Source organism: Schistocerca piceifrons, chromosome 2 (assembly GCF_021461385.2).
Source record: "Schistocerca piceifrons isolate TAMUIC-IGC-003096 chromosome 2, iqSchPice1.1, whole genome shotgun sequence".
NCBI classification, from domain to species: domain Eukaryota; kingdom Metazoa; phylum Arthropoda; class Insecta; order Orthoptera; family Acrididae; genus Schistocerca; species Schistocerca piceifrons.
This window is the reverse complement of record NC_060139.1, coordinates 39160189-39182953: the sequence shown is the minus strand read 5'-3', so window position 1 is coordinate 39182953 and position 22765 is coordinate 39160189.

The following is a 22765-nucleotide window of genomic DNA, read 5'->3' as shown; positions in this document are numbered from 1 at the left end:
TTGTCGACACACTGGGCCAGTGACTTTCAAGTAAAATGTATCCTGTGTACGAGAATATTCGCAATGGTTGTACGAGTACAGATTGTCGACACACTGGGCCAGCGACTTTCAAGTAAAATGTTCCCCATGTACGAGAATATTCGTAATGGTTGTACAAGTACAGACTGTCGACACACTGGGCCAGCGACTTTCATGTAAAATGTCCCCCGTTTACGAAAATATTCGTAATGGTTGTACGAGTACAGATTGTCGACACACTGGGCCAGCGACTTTCAAGTAATATTTTCCCCGTGTACGAGAATATTCGCAATGGTTGTACGAGTACAGATTGTCGACACACTGGGCCAGCGACTTTCAAGTAAAATGTTCCCCATGTACGAGAATATTCGTAATGGTTGTACAAGTACAGATTGTCGACACACTGGGCCATCGACTTTCAAGTAAAATGTCCCCCGTGTACGAGAATATTCGTAATGGTTGTACGAGTACAGATTGTCGACACACTGGGCCAGCGACTTTCAAGTAAAATGTCTCCCGTATACGTAATATTCGTAATGGATGTACGGGTACAGATTGTCGATACACCGGGCGAGCAACTTTCAAATAAAATGCCTCCCGTGTACAAGAATATTCGTAATGGATGTACGAGTACAGATTGGCGATACACCCGACGAGCGACTTTCAAATAAGATGCCTCCCATTGTAACGTGTGCGCGGGGCACACAATACTCGTTAAATCCTGTACTATGGTAAGTGAGCGGGGTTCACCTTATGAGAAAGGATTTTTGTGTAGATATCGACCGCGTGTACCGGAATGGTGGCAAATCAGACTTACACCCACTCTGTAATAACAATGATCCATCAAGCAAGTTCGAAATGCAATTATACGTCAGTATGGACCAAAAGCAACACTGAAGTTGCCGCCAATTTGATAATAATACGGTCGCCAGCCTAATTAGGCATTAAATGAGTTTCTTCCCTGTACAAGTTGGTGTATATTCATGCAAAACAACAAGTAGTAACACTGCATAGTATAGTAGAATTTTAGAACCAGAAAATCTATTGAACTGATAGTTTCACGTTCTGTATTGATATGGAAAAACCATGAATACATAACACTACACTATAATATATACTACAAAACGTCGTACTGTCTATTGATCTGATTAAAATCGGGCATAGGTTACCCTAGAAATAACACTTTCAAGCCACACACAAAACGTCACTTTTGATAAAGATAAAACACTGATAAATTTTGGCTTTTATATTGACTTTAACTTTTGCCGGTCAAACCAATGTGGAACACTTCAGAATACAAATGAATAAAAGGGGGGGGGGGCGACTCTGAAACTGTATAAAAAATTGATTACTGAAGTTATTATGCGTTCAAGATTTCCAGTATATGAGTTATTACTCTCTTTTTTTTTAATTTACTGTTCATTTAGATACCTTTATATCTGTCTGGAAATAATTAAACTTCATTACTATATCAATATTAAAGTTATCTTTCAACTTTGTTAGACCTTCGTTATTCATTTACTGGTTCATTAACAAAACAGTTCTTTAAACACCATTCTAACATAGCTAGGTTTGCAAGTAATTATTATTAACACAAAATATAATTTTTCATTTCGGGACACTCGGATTACACAACATTTGGAAAGGACCCTGTCTATGTTAGTTGTGAGGATAATTAAATGATGGGAAAGTTCTGGTAAAATTTAGGTTACTATTGAACAGTTCACTCTATGGTCCATACGAATACACTGCTAAAAGTTTCAACCTGCTTGTATCGATGCGGCGGTTGGCGAGCGGCGAGTTGGCGAGGCACAGAGCACACATACAACCACAGCTATGGCTCTTGACGTATCGGCACTTTAATTCTTCTTTGCGTCGCAATACTTTTCCATTTAGTGCCTATGGACTTTTGCCATGCTGTGTGGGCGTTGGAACGGCATATCCGAGGCTCAGTGAACTCTTCCAGGAGAGCCTCCTCGCTCCAGAAAGTGTTGCTCAAACCAGTGCCAAACTCCAACTACTACCACTGCTGAGCCCGTTGCGCCGTGCAGTGCCCGTGTGCATTTTCCCGCGCTCGCCTGCCATCCACCTTTTACCGCTCCCCTACAGACAGGGTATTCACCCGAGGTTTTGCATTCTACATATCCTGACACATTGCCTACGTATGGACCTGACGCACAGATACAATTTTAAACATCTTACAACAGTTTCGACATTTGTTACATTTCAATTCTATTACAATATTGCTTGACATTTGACATAAACATTAATATTCACATTGAAACTTGTTTACAGTTTTCTTAACACAATGACTTAAAACAACGAGTACAGATTGGCGGCACACTGGGTCAGCGACTTTCAAATAAAATGCCTCCCGTGTACAGGAATATTTGTAATCTATGTACGAGTACAGATTGTCAGCACGCCGGGCAAACAACTTACAAATAAAATGCCTCCCGTGTACAACAGTATTCGTAATGGATGTAGGAGTACGGATTGTCATCACACCGGATGAAGGACTTTCAAATAAAATGTCTCCCGTGTACGATAATATTCGTAATGATGTACGAGTACAGATTGGCGATACACCGGATGAGCGACTTTCAAATAAAATGTCCCCCGTGTACGAGAATATTCGTAGTGGTAGTACGAGTACAGATTGTCAGCACACCGGGCAAACAAATTACAAATAAAATGCCTCCCGTGTACGTAATATTTGTATTGGATGTACGGGTACAGATTTTCGACACACCGGGCGAACAACTTTCAAGTAAAATGCCTCCCGTGTACAAGAATATTCGTAATGGATGTACGAGTACAGATTGTCAGCACACCAGGCAAACAACTTACTAATAAAATGCCTCCCATGTACAAGAACATTCGTAATGGATGTAGGAGTGCAGATTGACATCACACCGGATGAGCAACTTTCAAATAAAATGCCTCCCGTGTACAAGAATATTCGTAATGGATGTACGAGTACAGATTGTGAGCACACCGGGCAAACAACTTACAAATAAAATGCCTCCCGTGTACAAGAATATTCGTAATGGATGTAGGAGTACAGATTGACATCACACCGGGTGAGCAACTTTCAAATAAATGTCTCCCGTGTACAAGAATATTCGTAACGGATGTAGGAGTACAGGTTGTCATCACACCGAATGAGCGACTTTCAAAGAAAATGTCACCCGTGTACGAGAATATTCGTGATGGATGTACGAGTACAGATTGTCAGCTTATCGGGCAAACAACTTACAAATCAAATGCCTCCCGTATACAAGGTTATTCGTAATGGATGTAGGAGTACAGATTGTCATCACACCAGATGAGCGACTTTCAAATGAAATGTCTCCAGTGTACGATAATATTCGTAATGGTTGTACGAGGACAGACTGGCGATACACCGGAAGAGCGACTCTCAAATAAGATGTCCCCCGTGTACGAGAATAATCGTAAAGGGTGTACGGGTACAGATTGTCAGCACGCCGGGCAAACAACTTACAAATAAAATGCCTCCCGTGTACAAGAATATTCGTAATGGATATATTAATTCAGATTGGCGATATACCAGGCGACCGACTTTCAAATAAAATGTCCCCCGTGTACGAGAATATTCGTAGTGGATGTACGGGTACAGATTGTCGACACACCGGGCCTGCGACTTTCAAGAAAAATGTCTCCCGTGTACGAGAATATTCGTAATGGATGTACGAGTACAGATTGTCAGCACACTGGGCAAACAACTTACAAATAAAATGACTCCTGTGTACTAGAATATTCGCAATGGATGTAGGAGTACAGATTGTCATCGCACCGGATGAGCGACTTTCAAATAAAATGTCTCTCGTGTACGAGAATATTCGTAATGGATGTACGAGTACTGATTGTAAGCATACCGGGCAAACAACTTACAAATAAAATGCCACCCGTGAACAAGAATATTCGTACTGGATGTAGGAGTACAGATAGTCATCACACCGGATGAGCGACTTTCAAATAAAATATCTTTCGTGTACAATAATATTCGTAATGGTTGTATGAGTACAGATTGGCGATACACCGGACGAGCGACTTTCAAATAAAATGTCCCCCGTGTACGAGAATATTCGTAGTGGTTGTACGAGTACAGATGGTCGACATACCGTGCCAGCGACTTTCAAGTAAAATGTCTCCCGTGTACGAGAATATTCGTAATGGATGTACGTGTACAGAATGTCAGCACACCGGGCAAACAACTTACAAATAAAATGCCTCTCGTGTACAAGAATATTCGTAATGGATGTAGGAGTACAGATTGTCATCACACCGGATGAGCGACTTTCAAATAAAATGTCTCCCGTGTACGATAATATTCGTAATGGTTGTACAAACACAGATTGGCGGTACACCGGACGAGCGACTTTCAAATAAAATGTCCCCCGTGTACGAGAATATTCGTAGTGGTTGTACGAGTACAGATTGTCGACACACTGGGCCAGCGACTTTCATGTAAAATGTCTCCCGTGTACGTAATATTCGTAATGGATGTACGGGTAGAGATTGTCGACACACCGGGCGAGCAACTTTCAAATAAAATGCTTCCCATGTACAAGAATATTCGTAATGGATGTACGAGTACAGATTGTCAACACACCGAGCAAACAACTTACATATAAAATGCCTCCCGTGTACAAGAATATTCGTAATAGATGTAGAAGTACAGATTGTCATCACACCGGATGAGCGACTTTTAAATAAAATTTCTCCCGTGTACGATAATTTCGTAATGGTTGTACGAGTACAGATTGGCGTTGCACCGGACGGGCGACTTTCAAACAAAATGTCCCCCGTGTACGAGAATATTCGTAGTGGTTGTACGAGTACTGATTGTCGACACACTGGCTCAGCGACTTTCAAATAAAATGTCCCCCGTGTACGAGAATATTCATAATGGATGTACGAGTACAGATTGTCAGCACACCGGGCAAACAACTTACACATAGAATGCCTCCCGTATGCAAGAATATTCGTAATGGATGTAGGAGTACAGATAGTCATCACACCAGATGAGCGACTTTCAAATAAAATGTCTCCTGTGTACGATAATATTACTAATGGTTGTACGAGTACAGACTGGCGATACTCCGGACGAGCGACTTTCAAATAATAGTCCCCCATGTACGAGAACATTCGTAGTGGTAGTACGAGTACAGATTGGCGGCACACTGAGCCAGCGACTTTCAAATAAAATGCCTCCTTTGTACAAGAATATTCGTAATGGAAGTACGAGTACAGATTGTCAGCACACCGGGCAAACAACTTAAAAATAAAATGCCTCCCGTGTACAAGAGTATTCGTAATGGATGTAGGAAAACAGATTGTCATCACACCGGATGAGCGACTTTCTAATATAATGTCTCCCATGTACGATAATATTCGTAATGGTTGTATGAGTACAGATCGGCGATACACCGGATGAGCGACTTTCAAATAAAATGTCCCCCGTGTACGAGAATATTCGTAGTGGTTGTACGAGTACAGATTGTCAGCACACCGGGCAAACAGCTTACAAATAAAATGCCTCCCGTGTACAAGAATATTCGTAATGGATGTAGGAGTACAATATGCCATCACACCGAATGAGCGACTTTCAAATAAAATGTCTCCCGTGTACGATAATATTTGTAATGGTTATACGAGTACAGATTGGCGATACACCTGACGAGTGACTCTCAAATAAAATGTCCCCCTTGTACGAGAATATTCGTAGTGGTTGTACGAGTACAGGTTGTCATTACACCGGATGAGCGACTTTCAAATAAAATGTTTCCCATGTACCATAATATTCGTAATGATTGTACGAGTACAGAATGGCGATACACCGGACGAGCGATTTTTGAAATAAAATGTCCCCCGTGTACGAGATTATTCGTAATGGATGTACGAGTACTGATTGTCAGCACACCGGGCAAAAACTTACAAATAAAATGCCTCCCGCATACAAGAATATTCGTAATGGATGTAGAAGTACAGATTGTCATCACAGCGGATGAGCGACTTTGAAATAAAATGTCTCCCATGTACGATAGTATCGTAATGGTTGTACGAGTACAGATTGGCGATACACCGGGCGAGCAACTTTCAAATAAAGTGCCTCTCGTGTACAAGAATATTCGTAATGGATGTACGAGTACAGATTGTTAGCACACCGGGCAAACAACTTACAAATAAAATGCCTCCCGTGTACAAGAATATTCGTAATGGATGTAGGAGTACAGATTGACATCATAACGGATGAGCAACTTTCAAATAAAATGTCTCCCGTGAACGATAATATTCGTAATGGTTGTACGAGTACAGATTGGTGATACACCGAACGAGCGACTTTCAAATAAAATGTCCCCCGTGTACGAGAATATTCGTAGTGGTTGTACGAGTACAGATTGTCAGCACACCGGGCAAACAACTTACAAATAAAATGCCTCCCGTGTACAAGAATATTCGTAATGGATGTACGGGTACAGATTGTCGACACACCGTGCGAGCAACTTTAAAATAAAATGCCTTCCGTGTACAAGAATACTCGGAATGGATGTACAAGTACAGATTGTCAGCACACCGGATGAGCGACTTTCAAATAAAATGTCTCCCATGTACGATAATATTCGTAATGGTTGTACAAGTACAGATTGGCGATACACCGGACGAGCGACTTTCAAATAAAATATCCCCCATGTTGGAAAATATTCGTAGTGGTTGTACGAGTACAGAGTGTCGACACACTGGTCCAGCGGCTTTCAAGTAAAATGTCTCCCCTGTACGTAATATTCGTAATGGATGTACTGGTACAAATTGTCGACACACCGGGCGAGCAACTTCCAAATAAAATTCCTCCCGTGTACAAGAATATTCGAAATGGATGTAGGAGTACAGATTGTCACACACCGGGCAAAGAACTTACAAATAAAATGCCTCCCTTATACAAGAATATTCGTAATTGATGTAGGAGTACAGAGTGTCATCACACCGAATGAGCGACTTCCAAATAAAATGTCTCCCGTGTACGATAATATTCGTAATGGTTGTACGAGTACAGATTGGCGATACACCCGCCGAGCGATTTTCAAATAAAATGTCCCCCGTGTATGAGAATATTCGTAGTGGTTGTACGAGTACAGATTGTCAACACACTGGGCTAGCGGCTTTTAAGTAAAATGTCTCCCCTGTACGTAAAATTCGTAATGGATGTACTGGTACAAATTAGCGACACACCGGGCGAGCAACTTTCAAATAAAATGCCTCCCGTGTACAAGAATATTCGAAATGGATGTAGGAGTACAGATTGTCAGCACACCGGGCAAAGAACTTACAAATAAAATGCCTCCCGTATACAAGAATATTCGTAATGGATGTATGAGTACAGATTGTCATCACATCGAATGAGCGACTTTCAAATAAAATGTCTCCCGTGTACGATAATATTCGTAATGGTTGTACGAGTACAGATTGGCGATACACCCGCCGAGCGACTTTCAAATAAAATGTCCCCCGTGTATGAGATTATTCGTAGTGGTTGTACGAGTACAGATTGTCAACACACTGGGCCAGCGATTTTGAAGTAAAATGTCCCCCGTGTACGAGAATATTCGTAATGGTTGTACAAGTACAGATTGTCGACACACTGGGCCAGCGACTTACAAATAAAATGTCCACCGTGTACGAGAATATTCGTAATGGATGTACAAGTACAGATTGTCGACACACTGGGCCAGCGACTTTCAAGTAAAATGTCTCCCGTGTACGGGAACATTCGTAATGGTTGTACAAGTACTGATTGTCGTCACACTGGGCCAGCGGCTTTCAAGTAAAATGTCCCCCGTGTACGAAAATATTCGTAGTGGTTGTACGAGTACAGATTGTCGACACACTGGGCCATCGACTTACAAGTAAAATGTCCTCCGTGTACGAGAATATTCGTAATGGATGTACAAGTACAGATTGTCGACACACTGGGCCAGCGACTTTCAAGTAAAATGTCTCCCGTGTACGAGAATATTCGTAATGGTTGTACAAATACAGATTGTCGTCACACTGGGCCGGCGGCTTTCAAGTAAAATGTCCCCCGTGTACGAGAATATTCGTAATGGTTGTACAAGTACAGTTTGTCGACACACTGGGCCAGCGACTTTCAAGTAAAATGTCCCCCGTGTACGAGAATATTCGTAATGGTCATATGAGTACAGATTGTCGACACACTGGGCCAGTGACTTTCAAGTAAAATGTCCCCTGTGTACGAGAATATGCGTAGTGGATGTACGAGTACAGATTGTCAACACACTGGGCCAGCGACTTTCAAGTAAAATGTATCCCGTGTACGAGAATATTCGCAATGGTTGTACGAGTACAAATTGTCGACACACTGGGCCAGCGACTTTCAAGTAAAATGTTCCCCATGTACGAGAATATTCGCAATGGTTGTACAAGTACAGACTGTCGACACACTGGGCCAGCGACTTTCATGTAAAATGTCCCCCGTTTACGAAAATATTCGTAATGGTTGTACGAGTACAGATTGTCGACACACTGGGCCAGCGACTTTCAAGTAATATTTTCCCCGTGTACGAGAATATTCGTAATGGTTGTACAAGTACAGATTGTCGACACACTGGGCCAGCGACTTTCAAGTAAAATGTCCCCCGTGTACGAGAATATTCGTAATGGTTGTACGAGTACAGATTGTCGACACACTGGGCCAGCGACTTTCAAGTAAAATGTCTCCCGTGTACGTAATATTCGTAATGGATGTACGGGTACAGATTGTCGATACACCGGGCGAGCAACTTTCAAATAAAATGCCTCCCGTGTACAAGAATATTCGTAATGGATGTACGAGTACAGATTGGCGATACACCCGACGAGCGACTTTCAAATAAGATGCCTCCCATTGTAACGTGCGCGCGGGGCACACAATACTCGTTAAGTCCTGTACTATGGTAAGTGAGCGGGGTTCACCTTATGAGAAAGGATTTTTGTGTAGATATCGACCGCGTGTACCGGAATGGTGGCAAATCAGACTTACACCCACTCTGTAATAACAATGATCCATCAAGCAAGTTCGAAATGCAATTATACGTCAGTATGGACCAAAAGCAACACTGAAGATGCCGCCAATTTGATAATAATACGGTGCCACCCTAATTAGGCATTAAATGAGTTTCTTCCCTGTACAAGTTGGTGTATATTCATGCAAAACAACAAGTAGTAACACTGCATAGTACAGTAGAATTTTAGAACCAGAAAATCTATTGAACTGATAGTTTCACGTTCTGTATTGATATGGAAAAACCATGAATACATAACACTACACTATAATGTATACTACAAAACGTCGTACTGTCTATTGATCTGATTAAAATCGGGCATAGGTTACCCTAGAAATAACACTTTCAAGCCACACACAAAACGTCACTTTTGATAAAGATAAAACACTGATAAATTTTGGCTTTTATACTGACTTTAACTTTTGCCGGTCAAACCAATGTGGAACACTTCAGAATACAAATGAATAAAAGGGGGGGCGACTCTGAAACTGTATAAAAAATTGATTACTGAAGTTATTATGCGTTCAAGATTTCCAGTATATGAGTTATTACTCTCTTTTTTTTTAATTTACTGTTCATTTAGATACCTTTATATCTGTCTGGAAATAATTAAACTTCATTACTATATCAATATTAAAGTTATCTTTCAACTTTGTTAGACCTTCGTTATTCATTTACTGGTTCATTAACAAAACAGTTCTTTAAACACCATTCTAACATAGCTAGGTTTGCAAGTAATTATTATTAACACAAAATATAATTTTTCATTTCGGGACACTCGGATTACACAACATTTGGAAAGGACACTGTCTATGTTAGTTGTGAGGATAATTAAATGATGGGAAAGTTCTGGTAAAATTTAGGTTACTATTGAACAGTTCACTCTATGGTCCATACGAATACACTGCTAAAAGTTTCAACCTGCTTGTATCGATGCGGCGGTTGGCGAGCGGCGAGTTGGCGAGGCACAGAGCACACATACAACCACAGCTATGGCTCTTGACGTATCGGCACTTTAATTCTTCTTTGCGTCGCAATACTTTTCCATTTAGTGCCTATGGACTTTTGCCATGCTGTGTGGGCGTTGGAACGGCATATCCGAGGCTCAGTGAACTCTTCCAGGAGAGCCTCCTCGCTCCAGAAAGTGTTGCTCAAACCAGTGCCAAACTCCAACTACTACCACTGCTGAGCCCGTTGCGCCGTGCAGTGCCCGTGTGCATTTTCCCGCGCTCGCCTGCCATCCACCTTTTACCGCTCCCCTACAGATAGGGTATTCACCCGAGGTTTTGCATTCTACATATCCTGACACATTGCCTACGTATGGACCAGACGCACAGATACAATTTTAAACATCTTACAACAGTTTCGACATTTGTTACATTTCAATTCTATTACAATATTGCTTGACATTTGACATAAACATTAATATTCACATTGAAACTTGTTTACAGTTTTCTTAACACAATGACTTGAAACAACGAGTACAGATTGGCGGCACACTGGGCCAGCGACTTTCAAATAAAATGCCTCCCGTGTACAGGAATATTTGTAATCTATGTACGAGTACAGATTGTCAGCACGCCGGGCAAACAACTTACAAATAAAATGCCTCCCGTGTACAAGAGTATTCGTAATGGATGTAGGAGTACAGATTGTCATCACACCGGATGAAGGACTTTCAAATAAAGTGTCTCCCGTGTACGATAATATTCGTAATGATGTACGAGTACAGATTGGCGATACACCGGATGAGCGACTCTCAAATAAAATGTCCCCCGTGTACGAGAATATTCGTAGTGGTAGTACGAGTACAGATTGTCAGCACACCGGGCAAACAACTTACAAATAAAATGCCTCCTGTGTACGTAATATTTGTATTGGATGTACGGGTACAGATTTTCGACACACCGGGCGAACAACTTTCAAGTAAAATGCCTCCCGTGTACAAGAATATTCGTAATGGATGTACGAGTACAGAATGTCAGCACACCAGGCAAACAACTTACTAATAAAATGCCTCCCGTGTACAAGACCATTCGTAATGGATGTAGGAGTGCAGATTGACATCACACCGGATGAGCAACTTTCAAATAAAATGCCTCCCGTGTACAAGAATATTCGTAATGGATGTACGAGTACAGACTGTCAGCACACCGGGCAAACAACTTACAAATAAAATGCCTCCCGTGTACGAGAATATTCGTAATGGATGTACGTGTACAGAATGTCAGCACAACGGGCAAACAACTTACAAATAAAATGCCTCCCGTGTACTAGAATATTCCTAATGTATGTAGGAGTACAGATTGTCATCACCCCGGATGAGCGACTTTTAAATAAAATGTCTCCCGTGTACGATAATATTCGTAATGGTTGTCGAGTACAGATTGCCGATACACCGGACGAGCGACTTTCAAATAAAATGTCCCTCGTGTACGAGAATATTCGTAGTGGTTGTACGAGTACAGATTGTCGACACAATGGGCCAGCGACTTTCAAGTAAAATGTCTCCCGTGTACGAGAATATTCGTAATGGATGTACGAGTACAGAATGTCAGCACACCAGGCAAACAACTTACAAATAAAATGCCTCCCGTGTACAAGAATATTCGTAATGGATGTAGGAGTGCAGATTGTCAGCACACCGGATGAGCGACATTCAAATAAAATTTCTCCCATGTACGATAATATTCGTAATGGTTCTACGAGTACAAATTGGCGATACACCAGACGAGCCACTTTCAAATAAAATGTCCCCCGCAATCGAGAATATTCATAGTAATTGTACGAGTACAGATTGTCGACACACCGTTCCAGCGACTTTCAAGTAAAATGTCTCCCGTGTACGAGAATATTCATAATGGATGTAAGAGTACAGATTGTCAGCACACCGGGCAAACAGCTTACAAAAATTAAAAGCCTCCCGTGTACGAGAATATTCGTAGTGGTTGTACGAGTTCAGATCGTGGACACACTGGGTCAGCGACTTTCAAGTAAAATGTCTCCCGTGTACGATAATAATGGTAATGGTTGGACGAGTACAGATTGGCGATACAACGGACGAGCGACTTTCAAAGAAAATGTCACCCGTGTACGAGAATATTCGTAATGGATGTACGAGTACAGATTGTCAGCTTACCGGGCAAACAACTTACAAATCAAATGCCTCCCGTATATAAGGTTGTTCGTAATGGATGTAGGAGTACAGATTGTCATCACACCGGATGAGCGACTTCCAAATAATATGTCTCCAGTGTACGATAATATTCGTAATGGTTGTACGAGGACAGACTGGCGATACACCGGAAGAGGGACTCTCAAATAGGATGTCCCCTGTGTACGAGAATAATCGTAATGGGTGTACGGGTACAGATTGTCAGCACGCCAGGCAAACAACTTACAAATAAAATGCCTCCCGTGTACGAGAACATTCGTAGTGGTTGTACGAGTACAGATTGTCGACACACTGGGCCAGCGACTTTCAAGTAAAATGTCTCCCGTGTACGAGAATATTCGTAATGGATGTACGAGTACAGATTGTCAGCACACCGGGCAAACAACTTACAAATAAAATGCCTCCCGTGTACAAGAATATTCGTAATGGATGTATTAGTTCAGATTGGCGATATACCAGGCGACCGACTTTCAAATAAAATGTCCCCCGTGTACGAGAATATTCGTAGTGGATGTACGGGTACAGATTGTCGACACACCGGGCTTGCGACTTTCAAGAAAAATGTCTCCCGTGTACGAGAATATTCGTAATGGATGTACGAGTACAGATTGTCAGCACACCGGGCAAACAACTTACAAATAAAATGACTCCCGTGTACTAGAATATTCGCAATGGATGTAGGAGTACAGATTGTCATCTCACCGGATGAGCGACTTTCAAATAAAATGTCCCCCATGTACGAGAATATTCGTAGTTGTTGTACGAGTACAGATTGTCGACACACTGGCTCAGCGACTTTCAAATAAAATGTCCCCTGTGTACGAGAATATTCGTAATGGATGTTCGAGTACAGATTGTCAGCACACCGGGCAAACAAATTACACATAAAATGCCTCCCGTATACAAGAATATTCGTAATGGATGTACGAGTACAGATTGTCAGCACACCGGGCAAACAATTTACAAATAAAATGCCTCCCGTGTACAAGAAATTCGTAATGGATGTAGGAGTACAGATTGTCATCACACCGGATGAGCGACTTTCAAATAAAATGTCTCCCGTGTACGATAATATTCGTAATGGTTGTACAAACACAGATTGGCGGTACACCGGACGAGCGACTTTCAAATAAAATGTCCCCCGTGTACGAGAATATTCGTAGTGGTTGTATGAGTACAGATTGTCGACACACTGGGCCAGCGACTTTCATGTAAAATGTCTCCCGTGTACGTAATATTCGTAATGGATGTACGGGTAGAGATTGTCGACACACCGGGCGAGCAACTTTCAAATAAAATGCTTCCCATGTACAAGAATATTCGTATTTGATGTACGAGTACAGATTGTCAACACACCGGACAAAAAACTTACAAATAAAATGCCTCCCATGTACAAGAATATTCGTAATGGATGTAGGAGTACAGATTGTCATCACACCGGATGAGCGACTTTTAAATAAAATTTCTCCCGTGTACGATAATTTCGTAATGATTGTACGAGTACAGATTGGCGTTGCAGCGGACGAGCGACTTTCAAACAAAATGTCCCCCGTGTACGAGAATATTCGTAGTGGTTGTACGAGTACAGATTGTTGACACACTGGCTCAGCGACTTTCAAATAAAATGTCCCCCGTGTACGAGAATATTCGTAATGGATGTACGAGTACAGATTGTCAGCACACCGGGCAAACAACTTACACATAAAATGCCTCCCGTATACAAGAATATTCGTAATGGATGTAGGAGTACAGATCGTCATCAAACCGGATGAGCGACTTTCAAATAAAATGTCTCCTGTGTACGATAATATTACTAATGGTTGTACGAGTACAGACTGGCGATACTCCGGACAAGCGACTTTCAAATAATAGTCCCCCATGTACGAGAATATTCGTAGTGGTTGTACGAGTACAGATTGTGAGCACACCGGGCATACAACTTACAAATAAAATGCCTCCCGTGTAAAAGAATATTCGGAATGGATGTACGAGTACAGATTGTCAGCACACCGGATGAGCGACTTTCAAATAAAATGTCTCCCATGTACGATAATATTCGTAATGGTTGTACAAGTACAGATTGGCGATACACCGGACGAGCGACTTTCAAATAAAATATCCCCCATGTAGGAAAATATTCGTAGTGGTTGTACGAGTACATATTGTCGACACACTGGGCCAGCGGCTTTCAAGTAAAATGTCTCCCCTGTACATAATATTCGTAATGGATGTACTGGTACAAATTGTCGACACACCGGGCGAGCAACTTTCAAATAAAATGCCTCCCGTGTACAAGAATATTCGAAATGGATGTAGGAGTACAGATTGTCAGCACACCGGGCGAAGAACTTACAAATAAATTGCCTCCCGTATACAAGAATATTCGTAATGGATGTAGGAGTACAGAGTGTCATCACACCGAATGAGCGACTTTCAAATAAAATGTCTCCCGTGTACGATAATATTCGTAATGGTTGTACGAGTACAGATTGGCGATACACCCGCCGAGCGACTTTCAAATAAAATGTCCCCCGTGTATGAGAATATTCGTAGTGGTTGTACGAGTACAGATTGTCAACACACTGGGCCAGCGGCTTTTAAGTAAAATGTCCCCCGTGTACGAGAATATTCGTAATTTGTTGTACAAGTACAGATTGTCGACACACTGGGCCAGCGACTTTCACTTAAAATGTCTCCCGTGTTTGAGAATATTGGTAATGGATGTACGGGTACAGATTGTCGACACACTGGGCCAGCGACTTTCAAGTAAAATGTGTCCCGTGTACGAGAATATTCGTAATGGCTGAACAAGTACAGATCGTCGACACACTGGGCCAGCGATTTTCAAGTAAAATGTCCCCCGTGTACGAGTATATTCGTAATGGTTGTACGAGTACAGATTGTCGACACACTGGGCCAGCGACTTTCAAGTAAAATGTCTCCCGTGTACGTAATATTCGTAATGGATGTACGGGTACAGATTGTCGATACACCGGGCGAGCAACTTTCAAATAAAATGCCTCCCGTGTACAAGAATATTCGTAATGGATGTAGGAGTACAGATTGGCGATACACCCGACGAGCGACTTTCAAATAAGATGCCTCCCATTGTAACGTGTGCGCGGGGCCACAATACTCGTTAAATCCTGTAATATGGTAAGTGAGCGGGGTTCACCTTATGAGAAAGGATTTTTGTGTAGATATCGACCGCGTGTACCGGAATGGTGGCAAATCAGACTTACACCCACTCTGTAATAACAATGATCCATCAAGCAAGTTCGAAATGCAATTATACGTCAGTATGGACCAAAAGCAACACTGAAGATGCCGCCAATTTGATAATAATACGATCGCCAGCCTAATTAGGCATTAAATGAGTTTCTTCCCTGTACAAGTTGGTGTATATTCATGCAAAACAACAAGTAGTAACACTGCATAGTATAGTAGAATTTTAGAACCAGAAAATCTATTGAACTGATAGTTTCACGTTCTGTATTGATATGGAAAAACCATGAATACATAACACTACACTATAACGTATACTACAAAACTTCGTACTGTCTATTGATCTGATTAAAATCGGGCATAGGTTACCCTAGAAATAGCACTTTCAAGCCACACACAAAACGTCACTTTTGATAAAGATAAAACACTGATAAATTTTGGCTTTTATATTGACTTTAACTTTTGCCGGTCAAACCAATGTGGAACACTTCAGAATACAAATGAATAAAAGGGGGGGGGGGGGCGACCCTGAAACTGTATAAGAAATTGATTACTGAAGTTATTATGCGTTCAAGATTTCCAGTATATGAGTTATTACTCTCTTTTTTTTTAATTTACTGTTCATTTAAATACCTTTATATCCGTCTGGAAATAATTAAACTTCATTACTATATCAATATTAAAGTTATCTTTCAACTTTGTTAGACCTTCGTTATTCATTTACTGGTTCATTAACAAAACAGTTCTTTAAACACCATTCTAACATAGCTAGGTTTGCAAGTAATTATTATTAACACAAAATATAATTTTTCATTTCGGGACACTCGGATTACACAACATTTGGAAAGGTCCCTGTCTATGTTAGTTGTGAGGATAATTAAATAATGGGAAAGTTCTGGTAAAAGTTAGGTTATTATTGAACAGTTCACTCTATGGTCCATACGAATACACTGCTAAAAGTTTCAACCTGCTTGTATCGATGCGGCGGTTGGCGAGCGGCGAGTTGGCGAGGCACAGAGCACACATACAACCACAGCTATGGCTCTTGACGTATCGGCACTTTAATTCTTCTTTGCGTCGCAATACTTTTCCATTTAGTGCCTATGGACTTTTGCCATGCTGTGTGGGCGTTGGAACGGCATATCCGAGGCTCAGTGAACTCTTCCAGGAGAGCCTCCTCGCTCCAGAAAGTGTTGCTCAAACCAGTGCCAAACTCCAACTACTACCACTGCTGAGCCCGTTGCGCCGTGCAGTGCCCGTGTGCATTTTCCCGCGCTCGCCTGCCATCCACCTTTTACCGCTCCCCTACAGACAGGGTATTCACCCGAGGTTTTGCATTCTACATATCCTGACACATTGCCTACGTATGGACCAGACGCACAGATACAATTTTAAACATCTTACAACAGTTTCGACATTTGTTACATTTCAATTCTATTACAATATTGCTTGACATTTGACATAAACATTAATATTCACATTGAAACTTGTTTACAGTTTTCTTAACACAATGACTTGAAACAAAAAAGGGATGAAATCAGAACATCAATTACAGAAGTTTATCGCAAAATAAGACGGAAAGAAAATTACTTTTATGTACAATAGTACAACGTCATTGTTGTTACACCGTGTACAAGAATATTCGTAATGGTTGTACGAGTACAGATTGGCGATACACTGGGTGAGCGACTTTCAAATAAAATGTCTCCCGTGTATTATAATATTCGTAATGGTTGTACGAGTACAGATTGGCGATACACCGGGTGAGTGACTTTCAAATAAAATGTCTCCCGTGTACGAGAATATTCGTAATGGATGTACGAGTACAGATTGTCAACACACCGGGCAAACAACTTCCAAATAAAATGCCTCCCGTGTACAAGAATATTCGTAATGGATGTAGGAGTACAGATTGTCAACACACCGGGCAAACAACTTCCAAATAAAATGCCTCCCGTGTACAAGAATATTCGTAATGGATGTAGGAGTACAGATTGTCATCACACCGGATGAGCGACTTTCAAATAAAATGTCTCCCGTGTACAAGAATATTCGTAATGGTTGTACGAGTACAGATTTTCGTCACACCGGACGAACGACTTTCAAATAAAATGCCTCTCGTGTACGAGAATATTCATGATGGATGTACGAGTACAGATAGTCGGCACATGGTTGGTGTCATATGGAAGGTCTGGTCTGTCCATCCGTCATGCTCAGATGCCCAAATGGTAAGGCGACCAGTGGCTCAAATGGTTCAAATGGCTCTGAGCACTATGGGACTTAACTTCTGAGGTCATCAGTCCCCTAGAACTAAGAACTACTTAAACCCAACTAACCTAAGGACGTCACACACATCCATGCACGAGGTAGGATTCGAACCTGCGACCGTAGTGGTCGCGCGGTTCCAGACTGCAGCGCCTAGAACCGCTCGGCCATTTGACGTATCATTTATAACTGTAAGTTTAATATAATAAATATTATAAAGCGTTAAAACCGTCATTATTCATTTATAAACACCCTGTCTTATGACCACTATTCATCGCGAGGTTGGATGCCGCCCGACGGCGCTGCAGGAACGTGACACTGTAAGAAAAGTACTGATCAGTGGATCAGAGACGGATGGGGAATGATTCTAGCGTCGACACGGGCGCAAGTGGGGAATTCTACTGACACATGTGACTTTGACGTAGGTGATGTTATTACCACCCACAGCCTGTAAACAAGTATCTCGAAAACGTCGTACTTGGTGGAATGTTCACGTGCTACTGTAGTGAGCATCTATGGAAAGTGGCAGAGCGACAGTGAAACTGCTACTTGGCGAAAACTGTTTGGAGGACCACTACTCTTCACAGGAAGTGGGATTTGTCGGCTTGAATACCCTGTAAAGCAGGACAGGTGGCGATCTGTGGCATCTCTGCCGAAGCAGCATAGCGTTGGTACACGCACAAATGCTTCGGAGCACACTATTCATCGTACATTGTTGAATATGGGGCTCTGCAGCAGACGACCCCCACGTGTTCACATATTGGCACTACGACATCGTCAGTTACGATTGCAGCGGCCTCAGGATCGTTGAGATTGAGGCGTATATCAATGAAAACGTGTAGCCTCGGCGGATGAATCAAGCTTTTGATACACCAGGTCTACGGTCGTCTCAATAAGCGCGGTCAGCGTCGCGAACGCCGGTTTGAAATGTGCACCGTACCGAGCACGCAGTCTGGTAGGAGAAGTATGATGCTGTGGGAGACATCCTGCTACGGTCGCATCGGACCTGTGGTAGCAATCGAAGACACGCTGACAGCTGTGGACCATCTGCACCTGTTCATTCTTGAAGTCTTCCCCGCCGGTAATGCCATCTTCCAGTAGGATAATAGTCGACGTTTCAAAGCCAGCACCGGGGTACAGTGGTTTTAGGAGCATTATAGTGAACTCAAGTTGATGTCTTCCCTAGGAAATTCGCTGGAGCTGAGTCCATTGTAACCCATTTGGGTCGCTATCAGGCGCCATGACTGTGTCCAGAACTCAGCGGCCCTCTGTTTAAGGAAATTAAATGACCTGTGCGTGGAATCTGTTGTGACAAACCTATCAAGAAACTGTCGAATCCGTGATATACAGAACTGCTGACATACTGCGTTCCAACGATGGATTAAGAAGTTTTTAACCAGATAGTCATAATGTTTTGGCTCGCCAGTGTATATACAGGTATATCCCAGTAGCTTTAAATATACCGTACATTCCACAGTTTGTCATCTGAAAACAACGAAAGTTATTTACTTTTTTCTTTATTGCTCATTTCCGACTGGGAATTTATATATGTAGCGTTGGTTGGCGCGATACATACGGTTTTTAGTGTGGTAGTGTTTTTTTCCCTTGCGTGTCTTATTTTAAAACAGTTATTTGTTTTGACGTTGTTGCATACGCATTTTTTATAATTTTACAGTCAAGCACAATTTTTGACACCATTTCACGTATTATTATAACTGTGTCGTGTTCATTTCTTTCGTTTTGACTTTGTTTCGGGGGAGGTACGCAGATTTAAAATGCTGTTGACGTTTGAGATGTTTCACATATCCACACACGCACGTGTGTGTGTGTGTGTGTTGGTGTGTGACAGAGAAAGAGAGAGAGAGAGAGAGAGAGAGAGAGAGAGAGAGAGAGAGAAGACAGAGAGGGGGTGAGGGAGGGTGAGATGAGGAAGGGAGGGAGAGAGAGATACGATAAGGCAGTTAGTGGATTGTAGTATGGAGAAGAGAACTTAATTTTAGAGGGTGACCATAGGAAATCTGATATATGGCAAGTTATACATAACCTGCGTGTGGCAATATCGAAAGAAGTATGTGTCATAACATGACACAAACAAAAAAAGAAAAAAAAACATTGCGTTTCGATGATAAGCTGTAGACTGTGTGTTGTATTTAAAGCTACCAACATATATATATAATAGTGTCATGTAAGGTACATAAGCAAATTTATTTATCCATATTATTTCCAAATTTAGTATAAAATCACAATCTTTAAACATATCGTAAATGAACAACATATATAGTATAGATCCAGTGACATTTGTTTCAACATTGTACTGTATACAAACTATGTAATAGTTTCTTTTCGAAGTTCATATAACTACCCAAGAAATTAACATGTTACAATAATTTTTAGGAAGAAAACAAGTAAAAGTCAACTGAGAATCCACGTGAAGGGAAGAAACTTGTCTGGGTAAAACCAAACTATAAAACAGTGTCTTGCATAATGCGAAACTCCTCTCCGGTTTCCTTTAGCAAGCATGGAAATAAGAAGAACTACGACATACAAAAGATGATTGAAGGCAATACGTTCGAGGCATACAAACCTCAAGAGATTTAATGAAAGAAACGACTTACAGTGAGGAAGTCGCGATGTTTGCGAATTGCCGATGAAGGAGGTTGGATTTCAACATTTTAGAAAAGAGTGGAGACGACACTGGACTGTTCCATTACGCCTAGGTATGGATACTGTGAATATTTTAATTATAACTGCATACATTATTTTTGGCTTAAATCAGAAGTGAAAGGCTGGGAACAAAATAAAATGTGAGCAAGCCTGCACGGATGGCCACGCATGTTAGAGCTCGTCTTGTGAGACCTTAGAAGCCCATGTTGACGGTTTCCTTAATCCATTTGAGTACATCCCTTTCGTCTCCTACACGTCAGCAGCGTTGCGATCCTGATCCATGACTGGTTACCTGTCGACGACGTCCTGTATCTTACGGATTCGAGGAGCTCGGCTCTCACACTCTGCATTCCTTCAAGATCAGGGTGGGGACGGGAACGCTCTTCCTTCTTTGCGCAGGCTGTATTACCTTTTGTCGTGGGGTGCAAGATGCATTGGTGGTGTGTCGTGATTGTAACTCCACCCTCCGCCCAAAAGGTCAGGTGTCACGTCATTCGCCTTGTGCAGAGCTTGTCATAATTGTCGACCGTTTCCATCTTGTTGACATATGGGAACACGTCCATGGTGGCGGCATCGGTTTCACGCACTACACCACATATTCTTCCAGTGCCTTGATCGCTTTCGCATCTCGCGCTCGCTGGTGTGAGAAACCCGACCGTTGGAGAATTGGCCTGACGCTTTTTCTGACCATGCAGCGTCTGTCTGGAGCGTCACCCTCGATCGCCAGATGGCGTGATATGGATGGGGTCTTCGGAAGCTGAATGGAATGTGGCCCCATTGGCGTCTGAGGCTCTGAGCACTATGGGACTTAACTGCTGAGGTCATCAGTCCATTGGCGTCTCCCGACTATCGGCAGCTTATCGATGTGATTTGGGCTTCACAACGCCACCGCCTTTGATCCGCTCAACGTGACCGATACCTTTAGTTGCCTTAGCATCGACTTTGCGGATAACCCACTGCGGACCTCAAATGCAGACGACTACTGCAACGGATCGGGTGTGGCCTCGTTGAAAATCGCCTCCACTCCCTTGTCCTCCTACAATATACAAGCTATGTAAACACCCACATAGCTTCGCGAATCACTCATGTGGTTCAAACTCTTCCAGACCCGCACGATCTGGCTAGCTACATGTTCACTGTGATGGGTTCATTTGTTAACCAGGGGATAATCCTCAAAGTCCGCTTCGAGTCCCTCAACCTTCACCTAGCTGTAGGAAGTGTGGGTCCTTACCACGTTCCAAATATAGTTCGGATCCTTTTTGTCAGCCCAGGAGCATTGCCCGACTTGCAGTGCCAGCTTAGTGCTTAATGCATATACCTCTGCCTAGTTGGTCCCTCCAGTGACGTTGTCGGACATCCCAGCGCCCTTCCATGATATCAGACTCTTTTTCTGGAGCACAGCTATCTTTCTGCCTCTTTCCCGCCTGTGTGCTCGCTGCGAACGAAGGTGTTCCACCCTGAGACGCAACTGGCCTGAGTCCCCAATGTGATAGAACAGAAGTACTTGCGGTACAGGTGGTGCAGTATATGGCGGGCGGTGAACGTCCCTTTTCTTGACACTGCTCCACGCTCAACGTGGTATGCCACCGTCAACGGAAAACAATCAAATTCTTCTCGTATGCACCAAGTTCACCTTGTCGACTCTCCACTTTGCATTGCGTGCATAGCGCCAGATACGGACGATCATCGCTTCTTTTGTGGCCCAGCAGTAGACGTCTGGCGCTGGGTCCAGTGAACTCGGCCCTCCTCACATGTGTCACTCCTGACATTATAACACCGCACGTTGTTGATTCCGGATGACGTGTGCTACTCGCAGACGAAGACTCATTCTGCGAACTGACTCCATGGCTTTGCAGTTAAATATTTTTTGCAACTGGTGAGAAGAGTTATCTCCATTTTCGGACTTACACAAACGAACGACGTTGCTCCATTGTCCATAATCCAAAATACAGGCTATACTTTTCCACCCTCCTTTGAAGTCCTTTCTATGACCCGCCACAGAGTTGCTGTGCACTCCTAAAGCAGTGACTGCACATTTATGAGCGCAGCGCCGCGAAACTGCACTACTGGCCATTAAAATTGCTACACCAAGAAGAAATGCAGATGTTAAACGGGTATTCATTGGACAGACATATTATACTAGAACTGACACTTGATTACATTTTCACGCAATTTGGGTGCATAGATCCTGAGAAATCAGTACCGAGAACAATCACCTCTGGCCGTAATAACGGCCTTGATACGCCTGGGCATTGAGTCAAACAGAGCTTGGACGGTGTGTACAGGTGCAGATGCCCATGTAGCTTCAACACGATACCACAGTTCATCAAGAGTA